We start from the raw sequence: 26,435 nt of genomic DNA on the forward strand, positions 1-26,435 counted from the left end.
CTGAAGATTTTAGTGATAGGTCTAATGCTTTAATATTTAATAATTTCTGTCCTCCGAATTCATATTCATTATATAAATATGCTCTTTTAATTTTGTCTGGCTTGCCGTTCCAAATAAAATTGAATATTTTTTTGTCATATAATTTAAAAAACTGTTTGCTAGGCGTAGGCAAGACCATAAGCAAATAGGTAAACTGGGATAATACTAAAGAGTTAATCAGGGTGATTTTTCCACAAATTGACAGGTATTTTCCTTTCCATGGTAGTAAGATCTTATCAATTTTTGCTAACTTTCTATTAAAATTTATTGAAGTGAGATCATTTATTTCCTTTGGGATATGTATTCCGAGTATATCCACATCACCATCAGACCATTTTATTGGTAAACTACATGGTAATGTAAAAATTGTATTTTTTAGTGATCCAATACGTAATATAGTACATTTGTCATAATTTGGTTTTAATCCAGAGAGGTTAGAAAATGTATCTAGATCCTCTATGAGGCTGTGGAGGGATTCTAGTTGTGGATCTAAAAGAAAACATGAATCATCTGCGTACAATGACACCTTTGTTTTTAAGCCCTGTATTTCTAATCCTCTGATATTATTATTGGATCTGATTTTAATAGCTAACATCTCGATGGCCACAATAAATAGATATGCCGATAGTGGACAACCTTGTTTCACTCCTCTTGACAGTTTGAAACTTTCTGAGAAATAGCCATTATTTACTATTTTACACCTAGGGTTACTATACATGATTTTGACCCATTTTATAAGAGATTCTCCAAAATTGAAATGCTCCAGGCATTTATATATGAATTCCAGTCGAACTTTATCAAATGCCTTTTCGAAGTCTGCTATGAATAGCAGGCCTGGTTTCCCATATTTTCCATAGTGTTCTATTGTTTCCAATACTTGCCTTATATTGTCTCCAATGTATCTTCCATGTAAAAAACCTGTCTGATTAGAATGAATAATATCCGACAATACCTTTTTAATTCTATGCGCTATACATTTTGCTAGGATTTTTGCATCACAACACTGAAGTGTAAGGGGCCTCCAATTTTGTAAATGGACTGGATCTTTATATTTTCCACTTGTATCCTGTTTCAGTAATAATGAGATCAGACCTTCTTCTTGAGTGTCAGATAATCTACCATTTACATAGGAGTGGTTAAAACATGCTAATAACGGTCCTCTTAGTATTTCAAAAAAGGTTTGGTATACCTCGATTGGTATGCCATCCAACCCTGGAGTTTTCCCGGACTTAAAGTCTTTAATTGCATCCAGAAGTTCCTCCTCTGTAATTTCACCTTCACATGAGTATTTCTGTGTGGCTGTTAATTTGACATTATCAATAGGAAAAAAATCTCTACAATTAGCTTCAGTTAGAGGAGATGGAGGCGACTGAAAAGAAAACATATGCTTAAAATCAGCAGCAGCAGCAAAACTTGCTGGAGAGCTCCGCGGCAGCTGGCAGACAAAGGGTCAGAACACAACACTGTATTACTGGCGGCCTCAGTGTCTGCTACTGACAATGTCTACTGTGTGTATCACTCACACAACTGACTGGATAGCTCACTGGCTCACTGTATCTGTGTAGGAGTGACATCCTATGGCAACCCTGTAACCAAGTTAGCCGTTGTCATGTGTGTCTACAGTAGAAAGGTGAGACTCTCACGAACACGTACATGTTGGTTGATTTAATCTAGGACGCCCACAGGCCTCACAACACTCATCTGAAGGTCACCCAGTATCAGTTGAAAAAAGTAATGGAAGAACAGTATACTGTATATAGAGACTGTTTAAAATAAAAAATGTAAATGTTCATGATCTTTCTTATATCTCTCAGATATAGGACAGACACTTCAGAACAAACTTCATTTAGATTTTTTTGGGGGACTATCATTTGTTCCATGTAGTGAATCTGTTATTCAATGCGTTTGTTTGGGATAATAGCAGTAAGGGCAAATTAAAATGTTCATCAAATAATTTTTCATATATACAACTCTGGAAAACATTAAGAGACCACTGCCAAAATATATACGTTTCTCTGGTTTTACTATTTATAGGTTTGTGTTTGGGTGAAATTAACATTTTTGTTTTATTCTATAAACTACTGACAACATTTCTCCCAAATTCCAAATAAAAATATTGTCATTTAGAGCATTTATTTGCAGAAAATGACAACTGGTCAAAATAACAAAAAAGATGCAGTGTTGTCAGACCTCGAATAATGCAAAGAAAATAAGTTCAGAAATCAATATTTGGTGGAACAACCCTGATTTTCAATCACAGCTTTCATGCGTCTTGGCATGCTCTCCACCAGTCTTTCACATTGATGTTGGGTGACTTTATGCCACTCCTGGCTCAAAAATTCAAGCAGCTCGGCTTTGTTTGATGGCTTGTGACCATCCATCTTCCTCTTGATCACATTCCAGAAGTTTTCAATGGGGTTCAGGTCTGGAGATTGGGCTGGCCATGACAGGGTCTTGATCTGGTGGTCCTCCATCCACACCTTGAATGACCTGGCTGTGTGGCATGGCGCATTGTCCTGCTGGAAAAACCAATCCTCAGAGTTGGGGAACAATGTCAGAGCAAAAGGAAGCAAGTTTTCTTCCAGGACAACCTTGTATGTGGCTTGATTCATGCGTCCTTCACAAAGACAAATCTGCCCGATTCCAGCCTTGTTGAAGCACCCACAGATCATCACCGATCCTCCACCAAATTTCACAGTGGGTGCGAGACACTATGGCTTGTAGGCCTCTCCAGGTCTCCGTCTAACCATTAGACGACCAGGTGTTGGGCAAAGCTGAAAATTGGACTCATCAGAGAAGATGACCTTACTCCAGTCCTCTACGGTCTAATCCTTATGGTCTTTTGCAAACCTCAGCCTGGCTTTTCTTTGCTTCTCATTGATGAAGGGCTTTTTTCTAGCTTTGCACGACTTCGGCCCTGCCCCTAGGAGCCTGTTTCGAACCATCCTCGCCGTGCACTTCACCCCAGCTGCCGTTTGCCATTCTTTTTGTACGTCACTTGATGTCATCCTATGGTTGTTGAGTGACATTCGAATGAGTTGGCGGTCATCCCGGTCAGTAGAGAGTCGTTTTCGCCCTCTGCCGGTCTGTAGCTTTGTTGTCCCCAATGTCTGCTGCTTGACCTTGTTCTTATGAATCGCCGTCTTTGAAATTTTAAGGATGGAAGCAACCTGACGCTCACTGTATCCCTCTGCCAGTAAAGCCAGAATTGAACCCTTCTTTTCCTCACTCAAAACTCTCCTTTTCAACTCTTTTGGCATGGTCAATAGTTATTTTTTTATTAATATTACTTTTGAGGTACTATTAGCACTGTTTTTGCCATCCAGCTGGTCCTATTGCAAGAGGATAGTGATGACCACAGCAGTGGTTTTTATACTTTTCCTCGTTAAATAAGATTTGGTTCAGGTGATCACCTAATCAGTACCTAATTCAGTAGAATGAGGTGTGCCTGTGTTGGAATTCAACAGACACTGGAATGGAATGGCTGTCATACATGTAGAGATGCTGATTTAAGAACAATTTGCAGTGGTCTCTTAATTTTTTCCAGAGCTGTATATTTGTTTATACTTCAAGGGGTCTTAAAATCAAATAGCTAAATTATCCTTGGTATGACCTTCTTAAAACAATTCCCTATAGCTTATTATTATTATGATTCAATGTGCTTATACTATGTGGAGGGTTTTCACACACAGGAAGTGTTACCCAGAGGCCTAATTAAAATGATTAATCAAGTAAATTAAGTAGAGATCACACACAGCCTTACCATTGCCCCCCGGGCTAAAGGCTGACAATCACTAGACTACGTTTCTGCTCTAATGCTAATGCTAACCCGACACTGCTAGCGCTAGCCTTTTGCTAGCATCATTTCCTTATGTCTGTATGATTTTGGTCAACGTTGGTGCTAGTGCTGTTTGCCCTCTGTGTTTAGAAGATAAGCTGTGTGTAACAAACAGAGATGACAATGAGCGTAGCCATGTCAGCAAATGACTGCTGTCTGAACACACACAAATCGAATTTGGTCACTTATAACTTGCTGTTTGGACAGTCAGTATTCCAAAATGGATTTAAAAAACAAAAATGATTTGAGCATTAATGCCTGCAGTGTGAACAATGCTTTAGTTGTGCAATGTTACATCTAACTAAGATGTTTGGTGCAGTATTTCTCAAATGAAAACATTTGCATGAAAACTAGTAATCTCTTGTTGAATGACAACAAACACTTCATTGAATAATCCCCTATGAGTAGTACTGCTGACCAATCACCAACAATGCAGTGTAGACTTCGGTTACCAAAACAAACAAAAACGTCACAACATTTTGTCATAATATATGCGCGAACTGTTTCGACTGCGAAGCTTTACACAAGCACCTAGGCTCGTACCTTTGTATTTTTAGGGGAAATTTGCCATAGGGGAGAATACAACAAGAGAACAGGTCATAAGGCTCCTGCTTCCCTCTGCCAAGCTAAATTTTGATGAGAAGACAGTGTCATGGGTTCATAGCAACACTGTCAGGGCAGAAAGAGGAACAGAGACACCGATAGGAGGAATGAAACTGTATTGCAGCCAATTACGATATTATATTCCCCTGTAAAAGATTCATACTGACTGTTGGGGGATTCAGTTGAAGGCAGAGCGGCAAAAGAAAAGAAGGCAGAAGAAAAGAGAAAGTGATAGAAAAAGAACAAGAGCAAGAAAGACAGAGAGAGAGACAGGGAGTGATATATCAGAGAGCACTGATATGTCTGAGAAGCTGCTTGTCTTGTATGTGTTTGGGGACTCAAGGAGGGAGAAAGCAAACACAAATCCAGCGACATTTACATAGATGTAATAAAACAGGGAAATAGATGAATACCCTCCTCCACCCACCCAGCCATCTTGCCCGCCCTAACCCTCCCTCCCCTACTCCTCATCATTCGCTCTCCCTTCCGCTGCAGCAGGGCAGAAGATGACATGTGGACACTCAGTGAATTGCCAATTGCCAGAGAGAGGGGAAAGGAGAGAGAGTGCGAGAGAGAGAGCGAGAGAGAGAGAGAGAGAGAGAGAGAGAGGCAGAGGGGAGGTGGTTTGACGCATCCAGACTGCAACCATTGGCTTTTTTTCCTACATTAAAGATCAGAAAAAAAGAACTGCAGAGAAGCACTACACTGAATACTGGATGTATTATTCTCTCTCTCTCTCTCTCTCTCTCTCTCTCTCTCTCTCTCTCTCTCTCTCTCTCTCTCTCTCTCTCTCTCTCTCTCTCTCTCTCTCTCTCTCTCTCTCTCTCTCTCTCTCTCTCTCTCTCTCTCTCTCTCTCTCTCTCTCTCTCTCTCTCTCTCTCTCCCCCTCACATATAGACACACCGATTCTCTCTCTCTCTCACACTCTCTGTCCATCACCCTCTCTCTCACACACAAACACACACTCTCTTTCTCTGTCTTACACACACTCACACACACTTTTCTCTCATTCTCTCTCAGTCTCTCTCACACATGCTCTCACTCTCCCTATCTCACTCACTCTCTCTCACTCTCTCCCACTCTCTCTCACACTCTCACTCTCTCTCTCTCTCACATACTTTCAGCTCAGGAAGAGAAATCAATAGCCACAAATGAATCATTCTGCCTTAGGCAGTCCGTGAGCAAGGGGGAGAGGATGAGCCAGGGAGAGAGAGTGTGTGTCATTTAGAGAGATCGAGACAGGCATAAGGAGCTACATCTTTAGTCATTTTGAATTGAGGGTTTTTTGGACCAGACATACACACGTGCGCAAACACACACACCCTTCTGTCAGTGAATTTGACCATCAGGGTCCAGACTTGTCAAGGCTCAGTTTACAACAAGGTATTTCAATGAAACAGAGGTAGCAAACATTATTGCTTTGTGAATTTGGATTAGCTATTGTATTGAATATAATCTTGCTCATTGCTGAAAACTGGTTAACAATTCAACAATGTCAATGTAGTTGCCCGAAAGCACATCTTTACCAAGACTCACCATTAGTTAAATATGTAGAGACTTACCTGAATGCACCTGATAGGACAGCTATTTTTCATTTTAGCATGACTCCATAGTGCTCAATATTTCCTCCTGCAAAGACTTTGTTATCTACGCTGAATAACCTTATCTTCCAAACTGCACAAGTGTTGCTGAGGAATGCAATTTTAAGGAACAAGGGAATTTTGATGGAATTATTTAAATTCAATGACTTCGATTTAAATCTAAATTTTTTGACGGAAGGGTATTAAATACTTAGACACACTTGAATGTACTGTGCATATATATACAGATACACTTGCCTGCATACAGGTAAGCATATCTCACCGAGTGTGCATGCAACCACACACACAAACATTCAACACCTGATCTAAACAGCTGCTGGTGCAATACTGTACTTGGTCTTTTTCCAAAGTTCAAACAATAACGAAGTGAAACCCCGCCACTTGTTTTGATAAACACCTGAGGAATGGGGCTTGAGAAATATAACCACTCTCAAACTGATAGACAGAGCTATGAATGAAAGGACTGACCATCCATCCATAATTATAGTTTTAACCATGTTCTGAAGCTATACAGTCATCAATGAATTCATCAATGAACATGAAATTCACTATAAAGTGTTTTGATCACAGAATACCAACACGTTGTTTTCATCAGAAAAGAAAAGGTTGCAAATGTGTTCACTGTTTCCGGCAATCAGTAAATACGAAATTGTAAATGTCTTTATTAGTAGTATGCCTAAAACAGGTCCACTATAGGGAAAGATCTAGGCAACGGGGACTGCCTAATTTATATGATATTTTACAACATTGCAGGCATGCAGAGATGCAGAGAATGAAGTTGAGTTACTTCTAAGTAACTTTGGGTTCCTCCTAAATCATCTCTCTCCAACATTGTGACCTTCCATTACAGAGCTTTGCTTTGGTGTGGATTGAGGCCTATACATTCATATCAGTTGTGTTCCTCCACTGTGTTCACTTGTCCTTATTTCTAATGGGGATTGTGTTTCTGCGTGCTGATGGAAAGTCTACAAACCTATGAGCAGACAATCCTATGTATTGAATACATGTAATTGGATTGTGATGATACCAGTGGTGAATAAATCCTGCACACAATGTGCTTAGTTTCCATTTTCTTCTTGATCAGGAATCATATTTGATTTGATGTGTATGAAACTGTTTGGTGTAATATACAGTACCAGTCAAAAGTTTTAGAACACCTACTCATTCAAGGGTTTTTCTTTATTTTTACTATTTTCTACATTGTAGAATAATAGTGAAGACATCAAAACTATGAAATAACACATATGGAATCATGCAGTAACTAAAAAAGTGTTAAACAAATCAAAATATATTTGAGATTTGAGATTCTTCAAAGTAGCCACCCTTTGCCTTGATGACAGCTTTGCACCCTCTTGGCATTCTCTCAACCAGCTTCATGAGGAATGCTTTTCCAACAGTCTTGAAGTAGTTCCCACATATGCTGAGCACTTGTTGGCTGCTTTTCCTTCACTCTGCGGTCCAACTCATCCCAAACCATCTCAATTGAGTTGAGGTCGGGTGATTGTTGAGGCCAGGTCATCTGATGCAGCACTCCATCACTCTCCTTCTTGGTCAAATAGCCCTTACACAGCCTGGAGGTGTGTTTTGGGTCATTGTCCTGTTGAAAAACAAATAATAGTCCCACCAAGCGCAAACCAGATGGGATGGCATATCGCTGCAGAATGCTGTGGTAGCCATGCTGGTTAAGTGTGCCTTGAATTCTAAATAAATCACAGACAGTGTCACCAGCAAAGCACCCCCACACCATCACACCTCCTCCTTCATGCTTCACAGTGGGAACCACACATGCAGAGATCATCCGTTCACCTACTCTGCGTCTCACAAAGACACAGTGGTTGGAACCAAAAATCTCAAATTTGGACTCATCAGACCAAAGGACAGATTTCCACCGGTCTAATGTCCATTGCTCATGTTTCTTGGCCCAAGCAAGTCTCTTCTTCTTATTGGTGTCCTTTAGTAGTGGTTTCTTTGCAGCAATTCGACCATGAAGGCCTGATTCACGCAGTCTCCTCTGAACAGTTGATGTTGAGATGTGTCTGTTACTTGAAGCATTTATTTGGGCTGCAATCTGAGGTGCAGTTAACTCTTATGAACTCTAATAACTCTGGGTCTTCCTTTACTGTGGCGGTCCTCATGAGAGCCAATTTCATCATAGCACTTGATGTTTTTTGCGACTGCATTTGAAGAAACTTTCAAAGTTCTTGACATTTTACGGAATGACTGACCTTCATGTCTTAAAATAATGATGGACTGTCGTTTCTCTTTGCTTATTTGAGCTGTTCTTGCCATAATATGGACTTGTTCTTTTACCAAATAGAGCTATCTTCTGAATACCACCCCTACCTTGTCACAACACAATTATTTGGCACAAATGCATAAGGAAAGAAATTCCACAAATTAACTTTTAACAAGGCACACCTGTTAATTGAAATGCATTCCAGGTGACCAACTCATGAAGCTGATTGAGAGAATGCCAAGAGTGTGCAAAGCTGTCATCAAGGCAAATGGTGGCTACTTTGAAAATATATTGATTAACACTTTTTTGGTTACTACATGATTCCATATGTGTTATTTCATAGTTTTGATGTCTTCACTATTATTCTACAATGTAGAATAGTACAAATAAAGAAAAACCCTTGAATGAGTAGGTGTGTCCACACTTTTGAGTGGGACTGTTTATGAGAGGAGAGTAATTACTCATAATTCTGAACCTTTTGATAGTTGTATTTCCAATTTTGATCATCATGATTTCGTGACTGCAAAGAAAATGTATTGATCTAATGGGATTTCAAAACTAACTTTCTGTTTTATAAGTATGGTTGCGATAAATAAATAGTTCTGATGAATGTATTTATTTTTTGAGAACTACATTCTGAAAACACATTTACTGTTTTGCAAAAGGGTACAGAGTGTGTTTTGAAAACCGACAACATAGTTCCAAAGAATGCTTGTACGTGATTGAGAAAAACTATAATTTAACAGTCCAAAACTGGATGTAACAACTGCAGATTGCCCCTTTAATGCTTAAAAAAACATATCATTTATATACAATAAAAATTAAAACATAATTTATATACAACATTTAGTGCCTGGGTGACAGGGGAGTAACCTAGAACCATTTGGATATCTCCCTCAGCTACTTCCAAATCCAGGCTTTTCTGACAGGATTTTGGTCCAACGTAATATTAATTTCATAACATTTACCCTGCACATAGCCTAGTGACTGGGGGTTGGTGCTTGAAGCGGTGGTACTGTCTCCACCACCACAGTGTGTAGATGTGACAGGGGGTCTCACGTACAGAGAACACCTCTCAAGACTTCAGCCTTGAGAAACCTGCACCAAATTTCCCCAGCTAGACCTTAAGCCTGCGTTCAAAACGGGAGCGTGTTCCCCATCTGCCAGTTCTCACTCCACTCAAAACGACAAGTACTTATTTTGCCTGGGGAAACGCTTCGCCTCTCTTCACTCTCTCACTGTGTTGGTGGGAGTGATCTTTTACCAGACACTTCTGAGAGGGGGAGAAAGAGGGGAAGGGGAGGGGAATGGAGAGGTAGAGAGGCAGTGTGAGAGAGGGGGAAGGGGATTTAAGATTAAAAAGGGGGAAAGATTCATATCATATCTGTGCAGAAAGAGGAGAAAGCAGGATAGAGAGACAGAAAGAGTGGGAGAGAGAAGGCGAGTGAGGAAGACCAACAGATTTAATGTTTATAATGCCTCATGTTTGTAACATGTATATATTTGAGTCATATACATACAGTAGGTAGATTGAGGTATATATATGAGGTATGATTTATGAGAGATGTATGAGTGATTTATAAAAGACAACAGGTCTAAACAGTAATTCATTTAGCTTTGTGCTATACTGAAAACAATGTAGCCCCCTCTCACCCGTGGCATACGTGCTTGCATATATGACTGTTTGTGTGTGTTTGTGTGTAATGCATGCATTATGGATAGGGAGTAATTGCTCATGTTGAAAGTATGGCATACAGGCCTTTATCATACACAGTTAACAGTTTGCTTTCACCATCTCAAGCTGTTGGCAGCCATCCATGTCTTTATGAGATTTATTTTATACGATGTAATTGATGATGACTTATTTTTGCATTCGTTATTAGTGAAGGACTGAATACCAAACACCACCCCTCACATACATGGATTCACTGTCTAGTAGGTCTAGAATGTTACATTTATGATACATTTTCTAATTTCATATAAAACGTGCTGTAGCCCATATTGGCAGATAGTTCTGCTATACAGAAATGATGTGTTTAAGGAATAGATGGAGATTCCTGCAAAATGCACCGTATTACAAATGTACTGTATTACTCTGTATCACTGTTGTCATCACTCCCAGCAAAATAACATGGCTTACGGTATCCTTTCTAAAGCACGTCGCTCTAAATGTGAGCTCAGCCCTGTTTTACAATACAGTATATTGGCCTACATAGTGAAGGGAAAGGGGATATCTAGTCAGTTGCCCAACTGAATGCATTCAACCGAAATGTGTCTTCTGCATTTAACCCAACCCCTATGAATCAGCACATGAAGTGAAGTGCTCTCCCAGCCATGTGGGTATCCCAGTGTAACCCAATGATTTTTCTGGCACCCAACCTAAAGAGGTCTACAGTAACAACATCAACAGCTACAACTAATCAACATTGTGTTCAGCACCAATAGCTCCGTCAGCTGAATGGCGTGGCTTAGCTTGACTTGGTTGGGCTTGGCTCTGAGTGCAGTGTGGGGATAACCGGATATGTCACTGGTGCTGTTGCTGGCAGAAGCCTGACTGAGGAGAAGAGACAAGTGGGGGAATGGAGGCTTCCTGGAGTATACTGGCAGACAAGACAAGTAGGCTCTTGAGAGTTGAGTCTGGAGCAAGATCTCAGATCTCAACCCAGTCTAGCAGCACATGGCCTTGCAGTTGGATGGTAGAGTATTTTTGTGTGAATGGTGGAAATAGTTTGTGTTATTTTATCATTGTGTAGGTGTATATGTTGAGTCAGGGACTGTGTGTGTGTGTGTTGATGATGTGTATTTGGGTAGCATCCGTCCCTGACAGCAGTGCTGAAGTGTGTGAAACAGGCGCGGAGAGCGTCCTGAACCCAGAAGTCCTTAGCAGTGCAGTGACTCACTCTACTGCTGTGTTCCTTTCCTGCACTGAATCAATGGAGACGATCATGGACACACACAACCACACACACACACACACACACAAATGGACACAGACACAAATATCACACACACATTGCCGTGAGCACAGTGCACACATACAAACACACACACACAGGGACACACAGACACACATGCACACACACGCTCACTCACACACACACACACCACACATCCTATGCAATTACACGGAGAACACAGAGAAGAAAAAACATTCACATAGCCCATGTCCACATTGAGGACCACTTAGTTGGCAAACCACACTCTGACATCAATCTGTATTTGTCCTACTCACATAGTGGTGGCAGGCAGTGTGATCGTAGTGATGTCATCGTCAGTGCAGTAATCAGGGGATTCAGGGGGCAGGGAAGTTTTTAGAGGACAGTGAAGAACATACTGTTCTATCTCCCATGACAACACACCAGTAGACGCTGCTGAGGGGAGACGGCTTATAATAATGGCTAGAATGGAGTCAATGGAATGGTATCAAACACATCAAACGTGGTTTCCATGTGGTTTCCCATGTGGTCTATACCATTCCATTGACTCCAACTCACTGAACCCACACTTCCTTGCCTGCTTGACTTCCTGCTTCTGTGTCACTCTGCTTCCTCTGGCTGTCTCACTCTTTTTCACTCTCATTCTCTTTCTATTCTCCCCTCCTTTCTCTCTCTTTCACCCCCCCTCACTCTATTTCTGCGTTTCCCTCTCTCCCTTGTTTCTCTCCCTCCCTCTCTTTCTATAACCCGTCCTTCCCTGCTTCTCCCATCTTCACATGTCCCCAGCTCTCTCTCTCTCTCTCCTCTCTCTCTCTCTCTCTCTCTCTCTCTCTCTCCTCTCTCTCTCTCTCTCTCTCTCTCTCTCTCTCTCTACTCTCTCTCTCTCTCTCTCTCTCCTCTCTCTCCTCTCCTCTCTCTCTCTCTCCCTCTCTCTCTCTCTCTCTCTCCTCTCTCTCTCTCTCTCTCTCTCTCTCTCTCTCTCTCTCTCTCTCTCTCTCTCTCTCTCTCTCTCTCTCTCTCTCTCTCTCTCTCTCTCTCTCTCTCTCTCTCTCTCTCTGGTCACTGCTCATACGTAATCTTTATGATCTAGTGAAACAGCTGCATCGACCGCCTTTGATTTGTGATCTTTTATAGTCTCTAGTAAAAGTACCCCCCCCCCCCCCCCCCCCCAGATCTATCGTGAAGTGTTCACACTCGTATTAATGTTGGTTGGATCCAATTGATTTAGATAAGAGTACGGCACATCCTAAGATCAAATGGCCAGCTGTTTTAAGGTGAATTTATTATGCTCAGCCACTGCCTCACTGTGCTCACTGTGCAGATTTTGCACTGATAGCATGAGCTCACTTCCACAGTGATAATGTAAATCATAGCAAAGGGTAGCAGAGGGGTCAAATCGCTTAGGTTTTCATGAGAGTATACGAGCCCCGGCCACAGCTTTGTCACCGCTGTAGCGCAGCGAACAATGTGCCTTATAGATTGGGTTCTGTTACTGGATGTTTTTTAAATGAAATTGCCTTTGTTTGGTAACATGACTGAGCTGTGGTTAATGTGCGTCTTTTACATTTTTATCACTTTGTATGTGCTCCATTTTCACAACTCTAAGCACACAACTCTAAACAGATCATCAAAATGCCTCATGTTTCAAAACTCTAAGCACATTTTCAGTTGACTGAGTAGAACAAACAAACTCACAAATCACTCTAACAATTTGAATACATATTCAATCTAAGTATCTGCTTTTCACTTTACTTTTGATATGATTTTCTTGTCATTTCTTAACAATACAATTAACTATCACATCAAACGGCTCCAAACGGATAACTACTGAACCAAAATGATATACTGCCTAGTTAACGTACAGTTGAAGTCGGAAGTTTACATACACCTTAGCCAAATACATTTAAACTCAGTTTTTCACAATTCCTGACATTTAATCCTAGTAAAAATTCCCTGTCTTAGGTCAGTTAGGATCACCACTTTATTTTAAGAATGTGAAATGTCAGAATAATAGTAGAGAGAATGATTTATTTCAGATTTTATTTCTTTCATCACTTTCCCAGTGGGTCAGAAGTTTACATAGACTCAATTAGTATTTGGTAGCATTGCCTTTAAATTGTTGAACTTGGGTCAAACGTTTTGGGTAGCCTTCCACAAGCTTCCCACAATAAGTAGGGTGAATTTTGGCCCATTCCTCCTGACAGAGCTGGTGTAACTGAGTCAGGTTTGTAGGCCTCCTTGCTCGCACACGCTTTTTCAGTTCTGCCCACAAATGTTCTATAGGATTGAGGTCAGGGCTTTGTGATGGCCATTCCAATACCTTGACTTTGTTGTCCTTAAGCCATTTTGCCACAACTTTGGAAGTATGCTTGGGGTCATTGTCCATTTGGAAGACCCATTTGCGACCAAGCTTTAACTTCCTGACTGATGTCTTGAGATGTTGCGTCAATATATCCACATAATTTTCCTTCCTCATGATGCCATCTATTTTGTGAAGTGCACCAGTCTCTTCTGCAGCAAAACACCCCCACAGCATGATGCTGCCACCCCTGTGCTTCACGGTTGGGATGGTGTTCTTCGGCTTGCAAGCGTCCCCCCTTTTCCTCCAAACATAACGATGGTCATTGTGACCAAACAGTTCTATTTTTGTTTCATCAGACCAGAGGACATTTCTCCAAAAAGTACGATCTTTGTCCCCATGTGCAGTTGCAAACCGTAGTCTGGCTTTTTTATGGCGGTTTTGGAGCAGTGGCTTCTTCCTTGCTGTGAGCGGCCTTTCAGGTTATGTCGATATAGGACTCGTTTTACTGTGGATATAGATACTTTTGTACCTGTTTCCTCCAGCATCTTCACAAGGTCCTTGGCTGTTGTTCTGGGATTGATTTTTACTTTTCGCACCAAAGTACGTTAATCTCTAGGAGACAGAACGCGTCTCCTTCCTGAGCGGTATGACGGCTGCGTGGTCCCATGGTGTTTATACTTGCGTACTATTGTTTGGACAGACGAACATGGTACCTTCAGGCGTTTGGAAATTGCTCCCAAGGATGAACCAGACTTGTGGATGTCTACAATTTTTTTTCTGAGGTCTTGGCTGATTTATTTTGATTTTCCCATGATGTCAAGCAAAGAGGCACTGACTTTGAAGGTAGGCGTTGAAATACATCCACAGGTACACCTCCAATTGACTCAAATTATGTCAATTAGCCTATCAGAAGCTTCTAAAGCCATGACATCATTTTCTGGAATTTTCTAAACTGTTTAAAGGCACAGTCCACTTAGTGTATGTAAACTTCTGACCCACTGGAATTGTGATACAGTGAATTATAAGTGAAAGAATCTGTCTGTAAACAATTGTTGGAAAAATGTTTTGTGTCATGCACAAAGTAGATGTCCTAATCGACTTGCCAAAACAATATTTTGTTAACAAGAAATGTGTGGAGTGGTTGAAAAACGAGTTTTAATGACTCCAACCTAAGTGTATGTAAACTTCCGACTTCAACTGTATATACTCTACATGACCAAAAGTATATGGACACCTGCTCGTCGAACATCTCATTCAAAAATCATGGGCATTAATATGGAGTTGGTCCCTCCTTTTGCTTCTATAACAGCCTCCACTCTTCTGGGAAGGCTTTCCACTAGATGTTGGAACATTGCTGCGGGGGACTTCCATTCAGCCACAAGAGCATTAGTGAGGTCTAGCAGTGATGTTGGGCGATTAGGCCTGGCTCGCAGTCTGCGTTCCAATTCATCCCAAAGGTGTTCGATGGGGTTGAGGTCAGGGCTCTGTGCAGGCCAGTCAAGTTCTTCCACACCGATCTCGACAAACCATTTATATATGGACCTCGCTTTGTGCACGGGGGAATTGTCATGCTGAAACAGGAAAAGGTCTTCCCCAAACTGTTGCCACAAAGTTGGAAGCACAGAATCGTCTAGAATGTCATTGTTTGCTGCTGTGTTAAGATTTCCCTTCACTGGAACTAAGGGGCCTAGCCCGAACCATGGGGCAGGTAGCATTGGGGCAGGTAGTGTTTTCCTGGCATCAGCCAAACCCAGATTCGTCCGTCGGACTGCCAGATGGTGAAGAGTGATTCATCACTCCAGAGAATGCGTTTCCACTGCTCCAGAGTCCAATGGCGGCGAGCTTTACTCCACTCCAGCCGACGCTTGGCATTGCGCATGGTGATCTTAGGCTTGTGTCCGGCTGCTCGGCCATGGAAACCCATTTTATGAAGCTCCCGACAAATAGTTATTGTGCTGACATTGCTTCCAGAGGCAGTTTGGAACTCGGTAGTGAGTGCTGCAACCAAGGACAGATGATTTTTACATGCTACGCGCTTCAGCACTCGGTGGTCCCGTTCTGTGAGCTTGTGTGGCCTACCACTTCGCGGCTGAGCCATTGTTGCTCCTAGATGTTTCCACTTCACAATAACAGCACTTACAGTTGACCGAGGCAGCTCTAGCAGGGCAGGAATTTGACGAACTGACTTGATGGATAGGTGGCATCCTATGACGGCACTACATTGAAAGTCACTGAGCTCTTCAGTAAGGCCATTCTACTGCCAATGTTTGTCTATGGAGATTGCATAGTTGTGTGATCGATTTTATATACCTTTCAGCAATGGGTGTGGTTGAAATAGCCAAATCCACTAATTTGAAGGTGTGTCCACATACTTTTGTATATATTGTGTATATAGTTTGATAACTGCTGAACACAGTACATTTCTATATTTGTACCTTATAAATGTATCAATTTGAAATTAATTTATGTTGGAAGGTGAAACCAAATCATATATGGATGTGGCTGTAGATACTAAATCATCATTCTCCATCAGCAAGTGTGCTTGAATAGCCAGTGTGCTTTAATAGGACAAAGTGGAAAGAGTCACTCTATGTGCTACTATTTGGAATTATAGTGTAGTCTAGAATGCACTGCTGAAATACCTGGGTTGTATATAACAATATATTCCACTCATTGTCAGAATTTCACTGATACACTGTAAGCAGAGAGACAGGCGATACTGTATCAGTTGACGAAATAAAAGGTGATCTTGTACAATGTTGCATGGGAAAGAAATGGCATACAACATCGTGCTTTGTTTTGACAGTAGCCAACTGCTTTACAATACCCCTATTTCTGATGATTTGTCCTACGTATGTACTGTATAAGGATAATGAAACTGTAAGACTGACATATTTCTAAACATGCGCACAACCTGCCATTGGATACAAATAAAACAAAATTAAATTACATTAATTATAGTCAAATACTGAATGGAAAATGATATTTACCATCTACTATTCTTTATATTCAGCACTTCAAAAAGAAAAGTAAAAATACCTTTTTTTGCTATTGTATTAAATCAGTGGTTCCCATCCAGGGGTACTAGGTCCCCTGGGGGTACTTGGGCTATCCACAGGGGCTACTTGAGAAGACTCATGAGACCATAGGCCTACTAGAGGGGTACTTCAGGGATACTCCGGGCAGAGCAAAACTCAGTTGGGGGAACAGTAACCAAAAAAGGTTGGGAACCACTGGATTAAATGGTAGTTAAAATGACTAAATGGTGAGCCTATCATTATCTAATGTATTGGTGACTAAACTAAATTATTAGTATTTCACAGAAAAACCAATGAATGCACATTCAAAGGTTCTGAACATAAGATAGGGGGAATTACAAGTGTTATCAGTTTAGAGTTTTGTACTTATAGTTTTTAAAATATACCACTTACATCTGAAAAATGTGCCAAACTGATTAAAAAAAACGAACAGTGTTGTGAGTAAATGTATGTGTAGGCGTGTGTCCGTGTGTACTCGCGCATGTTACTTTAATATGTGTGTAAACTTAATTGTGTGTTTAAACAATATGACATCCATGCTGGATAGAGGCATCATACGGGATAAAGCGGTTGTCCAATGGGGAAGGCAGCACTGCTACTGTATAATGCTAATCAAATTAGCCCTAGTGCTGCTAGGGACTTGGCCAGGCCTTAGCCTGCTAATGAGAGCAGCACAGCCACTCACCTGTTGGCTTAACAAATGACTGACTATAGCCAGATGACATCACAGCCCCAGAGGTGCCCTCTGTGTGTGTGTGTGTGTGTGTGTGTGTGTGGGTGTGTGGGTATGTGTGTATGTTTTTGTGTGTGTGTGCTATGACCACGATTATGACATCACTACGATCACACTGCCTGCCACCACTATGTGAGTAGGACAAATACAGATTGATGTCAGAGTGTGGTTTGCCAACTAAGTGGTCCTCAGTGTGGACATGGGCTATGTGAATGTTTTTTCTTCTCTGTGTTCTCCTGTGTAATTGCATAGGATGTATGTGTGTATCTGTGTGAGTGTGTGTGTGCATGCGTGTCTGTGTGTGTCGCTGTGGGTGTGTGTGTGTTTGTGTGTGTGTGTGTGCTCTGACCATAATGCTGTGTGTATCTGAGTTCACAGACTATGCTCAATATGGGCCAAATTTAAACTTTGATGCAAACATATTACTTGGTCTTATGCAACACAAAAGGCTCTGACTGCATGTGTGGGTATGGATGTGGGTACGCGAGCCACTGCGGCCCCTCATGATGAGTTCAGATTTTTTGTGGCCCCCACCCCCATCAAAGTTACCCATCCCTGATGTAGGCCCTGTGTGCATGTAGGTGTTCTAATTTGCATTCTGTGTATCAGATGAGGGAGCTGAATGTATCACTGGTGCCCAAGTCACTTCCGGACCATTAACTCAGGGATTAGTCTGTGTGGGTATGGTTGAGCTTGGCTCCATGCTCCAGGTTTCAGCCTACTCATGCAGAGGGGAGTGTTTGGGTCCTGTGGCGGAGCAGGGAGGAGGGCCTCACGGCAGAGCCCAGCCCAGACTCAGAGTTCCATCTCCCACCTGTTGACACAGATACATCAGGAACAGAGACAGAGACATACATCAGGAACAGAGACAGAGACAGATACAGGTACAGGGACAGAGACAGAGACAGGGACAGGGACAGGGACAGGGACAGGGACAGGTACAGGTACAGGTACAGGTACAGGTACAGGTACAGGTACAGGTACAGGTACAGGGACAGGGACAGGGACAGAGACAGAGACAGAGACAGAGACAGAGACAGGGACAGGGACAGAGACAGAGACAGAGACAGATACAGGGACAGAGACAGAGACAGAGACAGGGACAGGGACAGAGACAGAGACAGAGACAGAGACAGGTACAGGGACAGAGACAGGGACAGGGACAGGGACAGGGACAGGTACAGGTACAGGTACAGGTACAGGTACAGGTACAGGTACAGGGACAGGGACCGAGACAGAGACAGAGACAGAGACAGAGACAGAGACAGAGACAGAGACAGATACAGGGACAGAGACAGAGACAGGGACAGGGACAGAGACAGAGACAGAGACAGAGACAGAGACAGGTACAGGGACAGAGACAGAGACAGGGATAGAGACAAAGACAGGGACAGAGACAGAGACAGAGACAGAGACAGGGACAGGGACAGGGACAGGGACAGAGACAGAGACAGAGACAGAGACAGAGACAGAGACAGAGACAGAGACAGAGACAGGGACAGAGACAGAGACAGAGACAGGGACAGGGACAGATACAGGGACAGATACAGGGACAGATACAGGGACAGGGACAGAGAGGGACAGAGACAGGGACAGAGACAGAGACAGGGACAGGGACAGAGAGGGACAGAGACAGGGACAGAGACAGAGACAAAGACAGGGACAGATAAATGGGACAGGGACAGGGACAGAGACAGAGACAGAGACAGAGACAGATACATGGGACAGGGACAGCGACAGCGACAGAGAGACAGAGTCAAAGACAGAGAGACAGAGACCCCTCGCTCCTCTCCCTCACCAGCTGTTTTTAGAACCCCCTACTGTCCATGTTGACTGTGTGCTCCTCTTCCTCTCCTCCCAGTCCTAGAGTCCCCTTTCTTTCTCTCTCGCTCGCTCTTCCTCCCTCTCTTTCTCTCTCTCTCTTCCTCCCTCTCTTTCCCTCTCTCTCCAGTTCCCTCCCAACTCTGTACTCTTGTGTTGAAGGTGAGAAATGAATCGGGGGCGACCCAAAAAAGTTTCCATCCTAACTGGGATACAAGTAGTTGTTGGATTTAGAATGTGTCTGTCTACAGAAGACTGTGAACGAGGAGTCTGCTTTAAAACAAGCTAGTTAAAACGACATATAAAAACCGGGTTGATATGACTTGCCCTATTTTGTCTGCACATTTGACTCAGAGGCTAATAGAACAGCAGAGCTCCATCCTATTTAGTCTAATAGCATGCTGGCTCAGATCGTACACTATATATACAAAAGTATGTGGACACCCCTTTCGAATAAGTGGATTCGGCTATTTCAGCCACACCCGTTCAAGACAGGTGTATAAAATCGGTCAACTGTAAGTGCTGTTATTTTGAAGTGGAAACGTCTAGGAGCAACAATGGCTCAGCCACGAAGTGGTAGGCCACACAAGCTCACAGAATGGGACCGCCGAGTGCTGAAGCACGTAGTGCGAAAATATCGTCTGTCCTCGGTTGCAGCACCCACTACCGACTTCCAAAATGCCTCTGGAAGCAACGTCAGCACAATAACTGTTTGTCAGGAGCTTCATGAAATGGGTTTCCATGGCCGAGCAGCCGCACACAAGCCTAATATCACCATGCGCAATGCCAAGCGTCGGCTGGAGTAGTGTTAAGCTCGCCGCCATTGGACTCTGGAGCAGTGGAAACACGTTATCTGGAGTGATGAATCACGCTTCACCATCTGGCAGTCCGACGGACAAATCTGGGTTTGGCTGATGCCAGGAGAACGCTACCTGCCCCAATGCATAGTGCCAACTTTAAAGTTTGGTGGAGGAGGAATAATGGTCTGGGGCTGTTTTTCATGGTTTGGGCTAGGCCCCTTAGTTCCAGTGAAGGGAAATCTTAACGTAGCAGCACACAATTACATTCTAGACGATTCTGTGCTTCCAACTTTGTGGCAACAGTTTGGAGAAGACCCTTTCCTGTTTCAGCATGACAATGCCCCTGTGCACAAAGCGAGGTCCATACAGAAATGGTTTGTCGAGAACAGTGTGGAAGAACGTGACTGGCCTGCGCAGAGCCCTGACCTCAACCTCATCGATCACCTTCGGGATGAATTGGAACGCAGACTGCGAGCCAGGCCTAATCGCCCAACATCAGTGCACAACCTCACTAATGCTCTTGTGGCTGAATGGAAGCAAGTCCCCGCAGCAACGTTCCAACATCTAGTGGAAAGCCTTCCCAGAATAGTGGAGGCTGTTATAGCAGCAAAGGGGGGACCAACTCCATATTATTGCCCATGATTTTTGAATGAGATGTTCCACATACATTTGGTAATCTACAGTGGCTTGCGAAAGTATTCACCCCCCTTGGCATTTTTCCTATTTTGTTGCCTTACATCCTGGAATTAAAATTGATTTTTGGGGGGTTTGTATCATTTGATTTACACAACATGCCTACCACTTTGAAGATGCAAAAATATTTTATTATTGTGAAACAAACAAGAAATAAGAAAAATAAACAGAAAACATGAGCATGCATAACTATTCACCCCCCCCCAAAGTCAATATTTTGTAGAGCCACCTTTTGCAGCAATTATAGCTGCAAGTCTCATGGTGTATGTCTCTATAAGCGTGGCACATCTAGCCATTGGGCTTTTTGCCCATTCTTCAAGGCAAAACTGCTCCAGCTCCTTCAAATTGGATGGGTTCCGCTGGTGTACAACAATCTTTAAGTCATACCACATATTCTCAATTGGATTGAGGTCTGGGCTTTGATTAGGCCATTCCAATACATTTAAATGTTTACCCTTAAACCACTCGAGTGTTGCTTTAACAGTATGCTTAGGGTCATTGTCCTGCTGGAAGGTGAACCTCCGTCCCAGTCTCAAATCTCTGGAAGACTGAAACAGGTTTCCCTCAAGAATTTCCCAGTATTTAGCGCCATCCATCATTCCTTCAATTCTGACCAGTTTCCCAGTCCCTGCCGATGAAAAACATCCCCACAGCATGATGCTGCCACCACCATGCTTCACTGTGGGGATGGTGTTCTCGGGGTGATGAGAGGTGTTGGGTTTGCGCCAGACATAGCGTTTTCCTTGATGGCCAAAAAGCTACATTTTAGTCTCATCTGACCAGAGTACCTTCTTCCATATGTTTGGGGAGTCTCCCACATGCCTTTTGGCGAACACCAAACGTGTTTGCTTATTTTCTTCTTTAAGCAATGGCTTTTTTCTGGCCACTCTTCCATAAAGCCCAGCTCTGTGGAGTGTACGGCTTAAAGTGGTCCTATGGACAGATACTCCAATCTCCGCTGTGGAGCTTTGCAGCTCCTTCAGGGTTATCTTTGGTCTCTTTGTTGCCTCTCTGATTAATTCCCTCCTTGCCTGGTCCGTGAGTTTTGGTGGGCGGCCCTCTCTTGGCAGGTTTGTTGTGGTGCCATATTCTTTAAATTTTTTAATAATGGATTTAATGGTGCTCCGTGGGATGTTCAAAGTTTCAGATATTTTTTTATAACCCAACCCTGATCTGTACTTCTCCACAACTTTGTCCCTGACCTGTTTGGAGAGCTCCTTGGTCTTCATGGTGTTGCTTGCTTGGTGGTGCCCCTTGCTTAGTGGTGTTGCAGACTCTGGGGCCTTTCACAACAGGTGTATATATACTGAGATCATGTGGCACTTAGATTGCACACAGGTGGCCTTTATTTAACTAATTATGTGACTTCTGAATGTAATTGGTTGCACCAGATCTTATTTAGGGGCTTCATAGCAAAGTGGGAGAATACATATGCACGCACCACTTTTCTGTTAATTATTCTTTTGAAATTTTTGAAACAAGTCATTTTTTTCATTTCACTTCACCAATTTAGACTATTTTGTGTATGTCCATTACATGAAATCCAAATAAAAATCCATTTAAATTACAGGTTGTAATGCAACAAAATACAAAAAACGCCAAGGGGGATGAAAACTTTTGCAAGGTACTGTAGTGTATTAATTGACTTTGCACATGGATAGAAAATAGAGTGTCCCATTTGGAGATAATGAGATGGTTGTGATTGGCATAGGTAGGTTGTTGTTATTGTTGTTGTTGTTGTTGTTGTTTAGCCTGATCTTTGTTCTGAGAATGTCCTTGTCTCTCTCTGTGTGCTAGCCAGCGCTGAGGGACTCTTCTTCTGAGAATGGGATGTCTCTGGCTCTGACTTTGTCTGACCAGAAGGCAGTGACGCACCCCACTTAGACACCTGTGACTCACTGACTCACTGTTCCTGGATCTGTGAAATTTCATCCCTCACTCTCTCTCTCAGCTCCCATCATGCCCCTTCATGACCTCACTTTCCCCAAAAGTGTCCAGATTCTCAGCTGGGCTCAGTCATCATGGAGTCCTGTGGGCAGTCAGGAGGAATCCCTCTCTCCCTTCTCTCCCCTCTCTCCCCTCTCTCCCCTCTCTCCTCTCTCTCCTCTCTCTCTCCCCTCTCTCTCCCTTTCTCCACTCTCTATCCCCTCTCTCCCCTTTCTCCCCTCTCTCTCTCTCCCCTCTCTCTCCCTCTGTCTCCCTCTCTCCCCCCTCTCTCCCCTCTCTATCCCTCTCTCTCCCTCTCTCTCCCTCTCTCTCCCTCTCTCCCCTCTCTCCCGTCTTTATCTCCATCTATTCCACATCTCATTACTTTGTGTCTGAAGTTACAGAGTGCCTCTACAACCTGGTTTAGGGTTCTTGTGTTTGGTTATACAGTATGTGGAAATAGCCTGTAGAAAATAGGGGCAGAGACAAAAGAGGGGAGAAAGAGGGAAGAGAGCGAAAGAACAAGAACAAGAAAAACTGGAGACTATAAATAAAGTGAGGATTGTGTGTAAGAGAAATGAAAACAGTGGAGAGGCTGAGAGAGAGAGAGAGAGAGAGAAGATAGAGAGAAGAGAGAGCGAGAGTGATGGAGAGGGTCTAGACTCCCTGCAGGATCTGGCTTGGCAGTGGATCACAGGAGAGCTCTGCTATCCCCCTGTATTCCCCTGTATCCCCACGATATCCCCCTTATCCCCCTGTATCCCCCCTGTATCCCCCTCTATCCCCCCTGTATCCCCCCGTATCCCCCCATATCCCACCTGTATGCCCCCTGTATCCCCCATGTATCCACCCTATATATCCCTGTATCCCCCTATATCCCCTCTGTATCCCCTCTATATCCCCCTGTACCCCCCCCCCCTATATCCCCCCTATATCCCCCCTACAATACCTCCACCAACACATCATCACACAAGTAAACACTGAGACACAACCCCTCCTCAAGTCCCTACAGCGTTCCTCTATCTTCTACTGTACTGCGCCGGAATAAAACAGATAGTGTATAACTAGTGTGTCTGTACATCAGAAACACTTCCCATCCCACAGCTAAGGGCAGGAATCACAGATTCTGAAAGACAGTCTGAAAGAAAGGATCTGCCTAAATGTATAGTCAGCGTTCTTCAAAGAGGATGATATGTAGATGTTTTGCAAAGAGAAGTCTGTCAGGATTGTGAAATCAGTCTGATCAATCCATCAAACATCAAGCAGTATTTTATTCCATTGCAGATTAGAAGCTACAATATAGTCAAAGATGTATTTACAGTATGCCTTATCTGACACAATCATTATCATCCCCATGTCTCTCCCTTTCCTCAGCCATGCCTGACACACACACAGATCCACTTCACACACCTGTGTTTTCCATTCAGCTCAGCACGGAAGTCTGAGATCCTCTCCTCACTACAAGCCAGGCTGTGTGTGTGTGTGTGTGTGTGTGTGTGCGTGCGTGTGCGTGTGTGTGGGAGCGTGTGTGTGTGCATGTGTTTGTATGTGCATTGTGCACATATGTGTGTGTCTGTGTGATGCTGCACTAAGGGGCTCCCACCTTAGCAGGGTCATTATTAAGATGAATAGTGTGATTATAAGGATGAATAAGGTGCGATTATGAAGATAAATAAGGTGATTGTCCCTGCTGCTGGATGCTGGGGCTGCCTACCCCTCATTAACCTTCCGAGTGGTGCAGTGGTCTAAGGCACTGCATCGCAGTGCTAGCTGTGCCACTAGAGATCCTGGTTCGAATCCAGGCTCTGTCGTAGCCGGCCGCGACTGGGAGACCCATGGGGCGGCGCACAATTGGCCCAGCGTCGTCCAGGGTAGGGGAGGGAATGGCCAGCAGGGATGTAGCTCGGTTGGTAGAGCATGGTGTTTGCAACGCCAGGGTTGTGGGTTCGATTCCCAAGGGGGGCAAGTATGAAAAAATATATATATAATGTATGCACTCACTAACTGTAAGTTGCTCTGGATAAGAGCGTCTGCTAAATTACTAAAATGTAAAAATTAAGGAGGGGATGTAAGAGTGACCTACCACGTCACGCACACATTAACCACCTTACCCAGCCATCCATAGGGTACACTTTAAGGACTCTTGAAAGACTAGCCCTTGGGCTAAAGGCGATCCTAATAAAATCAAACTACGGTTTGGGGATGCCTCTGTAAGTGTGATACCGGGACAAGGGAGATTCATTGTGGTGAGTCTAGTCATGTCCTTAGTAGCTGTTTTGTATGTCTGCTACTAAATAATACTACAGTGAGCTCCAGGGTATTTTCATCCATATTGGGTGAACTGTTTAGAAATTACAGCACTTTTTGTACATAGACGTCCCATTTTAGGGGACCAAAAGTATTGGGACAAATTCACTTATATGTGTATTTAAGTAGTCAAAAGTTTAGTATTTGGTCCATGTCACGGACGTTGACTGATGACTCGTGGAACCAAGGCGCAGCGTGATAAGCGTACATCTTTAATTAGTACTAAACACACGAACAAAACCAAAACAACAAACCAACGATACGTGAAGTCCTGAGGTTACACACACCAAACCTTTACGGATCAAGATCCCACAAACTAACTGGTGCCAACAGACTGCCTAAGTATGTTCCCCAATCAGAGACAACGAGCTACAGCTGTCTCTGATTGGGAACCACCCTGGCCAACATAGATCAACACGATCTAGAACAAAAACATAGAAAACTAAACAATGAAAATCCACACCCTGGCTCAACATTTAAGAGTCCCCAGAGCCAGGGCGTGACAGTCCAATATTCATAGCACGCAATGACTTCAAGCTTTTACTCTACAAATATGTTCGATGCATTTGCTGTTTGTTTTGGTTTTGTTCAGATTATTTTGTGCCCAATAGAAATGAATGGTAAATATTGTATTGTGTCATTTTGGAGTCACTTTTATTGTAAATAAGAGTAGAATATGTTTCTGTCACGTACGTTAAAGGACGGGTCAGACCAAGGCGCAGCGTGATATACGTACATGTTTATTTACACTGAATAAACACAACGACAACTAAACGAAATGTGAAGTCCAAGGTAGCACACACAACATACCTTACACGGAACAAGATCCCACAACTAGACAGTGCCAATAGGCTGCCTAAGTATGGGCCCCAATCAGAGACAACGAGCGACAGCTGCCTCTGATTGGGAACCACACCGGCCAACATAGAAATACACATACTAGATAATACAACATAGAACATACACAACAAAGAATATACACACCCTGACTCAACATATAAGCGTCCCCTGAGTCAGGGCGTGACAGTACCCCCCCCCCCCCCCCAAAGGTGCGGACTCCGACCGCACAACATAAACATAACAGGGTAGGGGCCGGGTGGGCATTCCGCCTCGGAGGCGGATCCGGCTCAGGGCGTGACGACCTCTCACTCTCCGCCTCCCTGTTGTGCCCCTGTTCTGGTCTGGACCTCGGCGCGCTGCTTCCCCTCTCCTTCCTCCCACGATACGCCAGGCCCTGTCTGGACCCTGGTGTGGGAGAACCCGAACCTGGAGAGGGGCTGACATCATGGTCTGGACTGGAGCCGCTGACCGGAGCTGGACTAGGCACCGGTGGAGCGGACTGCTCTGGCTCCGGAGTGGAGCCGCTGACCAGAGCTGGACTAAACCCCGGTGGAGCGGACTGCTCTGGCTCCGGAGTGGCGCAGCTGACCGGAGCTGGACTGAACCCCGGTGGAGCGGACTGCTCTGGCTCCGGAGTGGCGCAGCTGACCGGAGCTGGATCAGGCACCGGTGGAGCGGACTGTTCTGGCTCCGGAGTGGAGCAGCTGACCGGAGCTGGATCA

The 26,435-nt window shown here is 43.6% G+C and overlaps 1 protein-coding gene across 1 annotated transcript in view; it reads left to right on the forward strand.

The window, feature by feature from the left end:
- cacng2a (calcium channel, voltage-dependent, gamma subunit 2a) overlaps positions 1-26,435 on the forward strand; it is a gene marked incomplete at both ends in the record, with an annotated part of 70,767 nt that overhangs the window by 11,161 nt on the left and 33,171 nt on the right. The gene's annotated exons all lie outside the window — the stretch shown is intronic.

Source organism: Coregonus lavaretus (genome assembly GCF_964263955.1).
Source record: "Coregonus lavaretus genome assembly, chromosome: 28".
NCBI classification, from domain to species: Eukaryota; Metazoa; Chordata; class Actinopteri; order Salmoniformes; family Salmonidae; genus Coregonus; species Coregonus lavaretus.